We start from the raw sequence: 4,917 nt of genomic DNA, 5'->3' as shown, positions 1-4,917 counted from the left end.
AGGAATGACTGTAATGTTTATGCCAACATCTCACGGAAGAATTTCTCTGTTGCTGTTTTCCACAATCCCTTCTATTTTCAAGAAATGGGGAACAGGGTGATTTCTTGTAAATTCACTCATGCACAGTAAACCATGCATCTAACTCAGCCACAGCAATTTCCTGCCTCACCTCCCTTGAGTCTGTCTTCCTCATCAGGCCACAAAGGCGAGGTCACAAGTTCTTGCCTTCTTATTTGTGCCTGCTGTTGTGCTCACAACGGACTGATGGAAGAAGTTGGGGCCAAGGGGGAACCCCACATGGAGGTCTGTTGGCCTCTGCACAGGCCATCTTTTCCCATCTTCGCAGGCCGGTGCTGGCCTAAGGGTGAGCTGGGCGTCTTCCTGGGAATCTCCAACCAGAGTCCCGTTCAGGGCACACACTGCAGCTGGCTGTTTTGACCTAGACATGGGCTGAACAAGTTAGATTTGGTCTTTATTGAACAGGTGCACTTGGATGTTTCTATCTTCCCAAATTTTAACCAATGTTTTTAGTGGTTGTTTATTTATTTTTTAAGTTTATTTATTTATTTTGAGAAAGAGCATGAGAAGGGGAGGGGCAGGGAGAGAGGGAGAGAAACGATCCCAAGCACACTCCTCACTGTCAGCACAGAGCCCGACTTAAGGCTCGAACTCATTAACTGTGAGATCATGACCTGAGCTGAACACCCTGAGTAGGATGCTTAACCCACTCAGCCACCTAGCTCCCCCCAAATTTTAACAAATTTTCACTCAAAACCTAAATCGCTAATTAACAGCCAAGCAGCCTCATTGTTTTTGCTTGTTATTTATCAGGAAGAAATAGAACTTGCAAGTTGCATTGAAATGACTCATGTCCAACCTGTGAAAGAGTTTCAAGGACTATTTGGAAATACAGGGAGAGCCCAGCGTATCTATTGCTCCCTGCAAGTTCACCATATTTGCACTTAGTAGGACAGCGGGACTCCACATAAAGATAGAAGTCTGTAAGGTGGTGGTAACTGCCACCTGGCTCCCTATTCAATGGTATTTCATTCAACTATAACAGGACAACTCTAGGGGAAAACAAAATGAGCAAAATCCAGGCAGGGAGCATGAAGGGAGAAGAGGGGAGCTGGCAGTGTGGCCAGAGTTGGACCCGCCAGAATGCCCTAGAGGAGCCCTGCAGACTTACTGCTGGTGGGTCAGCCATTACTGGTGCAAGGTATTTTTAAAAATGTATTACAGTTTCTAAAAGTTGTTCGAAGGTCATAGAGCAAATGAAGAAGGACTAATTTTTTTTAATTTAATTTAATTTTATTTTTTACAAATAGTTTATTGTCAAATTAGTTTCCACATAACACTCAGTGCTCATCCCCACAAGTGTCCTCCTCCATGCCCATCCCCCCTCCCCCCCACATCCATCAGTCCTCATTTTTTGTCAGCATTCAAGAGTCTCTCATGGTTTGCCTCTCTCCCTTTCCCCCACCATTTCCACCCTTCTTCTCCCCCTCGTTCCTCCGTCAAGTTCCTCCTAATCCTCCTATACGTGCAAACATATGATATTTGTCCTTCTCTGCCTGACTTATTTCGCTCAGCATAACACCCTCAAGGTCCATCCATGTTGCTACACGTGGCCAGATTTCATTGTTTCTCATTGCCATGTAGTATTCCATGGTATAGATAAACCACATCTTCTTGATCCATTCGAAGAAGGACTAATTTTTTAAAAAATCTATGAAATCTTCTAACAACAGTGAGTCTATGCCACTTTAGCCATAAGTTGCTTCCTCCCTTCCAACTCAGGCTCAGCTCCTCTGGAAGGAACTGCATTCAGGCAGGTGTGGCTGAGGAGCTGGGTCTCCCTGTCCTCTCAGCCTCCCAGCAAGAGAAGAGCATCTTGAGAGGAATCAGCTGGCAGTTAATAGGCTTAATTGCCGGGTATAGTACAAACAGACAGAGGAGTTAGGGAAAGACACATGGAGTAGTGCTAAGACTACTGTCACCCTCGGGGACTGTGCAGGTCCAGGATGCACCCTCTGAGGAGTGACACCAGAGGTTTCACCCTGCAGGGGAAACAGACTTCACCAGGAGAGTCCAGCCAAACACACAAACCCCCTGCACAAAGTTGCAGTGAAGTGACCAGAGCAGATATCCTTGCCTTATCTCTGATCACAGGGGCAAAGCTCTCAATCTTTTGTCATCAAGTATGGAACCAGCGGTGGGAAAGTTCATAGATGCCTTTCACTGAGCTATGAGCATTTCTCTCGATTTCTAGTTGGTTGAGGGGTTTTACTATGAAAGGGTGTTCAGATTTGCCCAATGCTATTCCTGAATCTATCGTGATGGGATACTGTCTCCGCAGCGTTCTTTATTTCTCTAGTTGTGATTTCCTTCAGTTCTTTCAACATACTTAGAATTGCTGCTTGGAAGCCCTGTCTTGAAATCCAATACCCAGGGCATCTGCTAGGCGATTCCTGTGGCCTGATTTTTCCAGTATATGGGTCTCACCTTCCTGTTTCACTGTAGGTCTTACAGTTCTTGTTAAAAACTGAGCATTTTAGGTGACATGGTGTAGCGAGTCTGGATACTCATTCCCTTTCTGTTTTTCTAGGCCTAGAGGTGCTCTTGTCTGCATGTCAATAAGAATACAGAAATTGCCTTTTTAAAGAACAAAATAGAAATTCTGCAGCTGAGGGGTGCCTGGGTGGCTTAGTCGGTTAAGCGTCCGACTTTCGCTTGGGTCATGATCTCGCGGTTCGTGGGTTCGAGCCCCGCGTCGGGCCCTGTGCTGACTGCCAGCTCAGAGCCTGGAGCCTGTTTCAGAGTCTGTGACTCCCTATCTCTCTGACCCTCCCCTGCTCACGCTGTGTCTCTCTCTCTCCTAGAAATAAATAAAACATTAAAAAAAAAAAAAGAAATTCTGCAGCTGAAAAGTATAATAACTGAAATGAAAATTTTATTGGTGGGGCTCAACCATAGATTTGAGCTGCCAGAACAAAGAATCAGCGAATTTGAAGATGTAATAATCATAAACATACATGAACTTCACAATTGAGCCCTGAGACGTAGGAAGCAAAAAAATAACAGATGTCAAGGGGAAATAGAAAATTCACAATAAGCTGTAGACGTCAATGTTCCACGTTAAACGTGTACAACAGCTAGTCAGAAGTTCCAAACAGAAACAGAAGATGTGACAACACTATAAAGCAACTAGACCTAACACTAGAACACTCTACCCAACCAAGTAGAATATGTACTCTTTTCAAGTACACAAAGAGCATTCTCCCAAATATGAGCAATAGGCCATAAAATGAGCCTCGATAAATCTAAGAAGCTTGAAATCGTCAAGTATGATAGGGGGTGAGCTTCTCTACCTCAGTCTTGGTAATAATTTTTTGATTTAAATAATTTTTTGGATTTGACTCCAAAAGCAAAGGCAACAAAAAGCAAAAGGAACAACTGAGACTACTTCAAACTAAAAAGCGTCTGCCGGCAAAGGAAACCATACAATATGAAAGGCAACACACTAGGGCACCTGGGTGGCTCAGTCAGTTAAACGAAAGGCAACCCACTGAATGGGAGAAAATATTTGTAAATCATATTTTTGATAAAGGGTTAATATCCAATATATATAAAGAACTCATATAATTAATGACAAAAAATGAGCAATTCAATTAAAAAAGGACAGAGGAACTATATAGGCATTTTACCAGAGAACACCTAAAGATGGCACATAGGTACATGAAGACATGCTCAGTGTCACCATCAACACGGGAAATGCAAATGAAAACCACAATGAGGTGTCACCTCACACCTGTTGGAATGGGTATCATCAAGAAGACAAACAATAACACATGTTTGGGAGGATGTGGAGAAAAGGGAATCTTTGTGCACTGTTTGTGGGAGTGCAAATTGGTACAGCCACTGTGGAAAACAGTAAGGAGGGTCCTCCAAAAATTACAGATAGAATTACCAGGTGATCCAGCAATCCCACTTCTGGTGTTTATCCAAAGCACACGAAAGTAGGATCTCAAAGAAATATCTGCACTTGCAAGCTCCCTGCAGCATTACTCACACAGCCAAGTTACGGAAACACCTAAATGTCCGCCTATGGATGAGGGGATAAAAAGGGTTATTATTCTGCAAAAAGGAAGAAGAACATCTTGTCGTTTGCAACAACGTGGGTGGAACTTGAGGGCATTATCATAAGTGACATAGGTCAGACAGAGAAAAACAAATACCGTATGATATCACTTTTATGTGGAATTTTAAAAAGCCAAACTGGTAGAAATGGAGAGTACGGTGGTGACCGGGGGCTGGAGGCTGGGCGGATGGGGAGACATTGGTCCAAGAGTCCAAAGTTCCAGTTATAAGATGAATAAGTTCTTGGGTCTAAAGAGCAGCACAGCACTTATAGTTCAAACCGCTGTATCACACACTCATAGTTACTAAGAGAGTAGATGATCTTAAATGTTCTCACTCAAAAAAAAAGAGTAATGGTAGATATGTGATGTGATGAGGGGTTAGCTAATAATACTATGCTGACAATCATTTTGCAATATCAAAGGGTATCAAATCAGCACATTGCACCCTTTAACTTACACAGTGTTACATTTCAATTATATCTCAATAAAGCTGGACAGGATGCGGGGGAGGGGGCGGGGATAAGGTGGAGGGCCGTGGGTTGGGTATCTTCACCTGAGAGAATGAACTGGCAAGACGGGGTAAAAATCAGACCCCAGAACATTAGCTTCAGGTTAAGCGAACCCCCTAACTACACACAGGGAGAGTTGGCTCCAGAAAGTGTAAGTGAGTTAGGCAAGATCACAGAGTTGATTACTGACCTAACCAGGTCCAGGGCCCATAGCACCGTACCCCGTTGTAACCTTCTCTCCACGCAATGTCTGGCTATTTTTCTCA

Source organism: Hyaena hyaena, unplaced genomic scaffold (genome assembly GCF_003009895.1).
Source record: "Hyaena hyaena isolate Hyena2069 unplaced genomic scaffold, ASM300989v1 scaffold_471, whole genome shotgun sequence".
In the NCBI taxonomy this organism is placed as follows: Eukaryota; Metazoa; Chordata; class Mammalia; order Carnivora; family Hyaenidae; genus Hyaena; species Hyaena hyaena.
Note: the sequence above shows the minus strand (reverse complement) of the source record.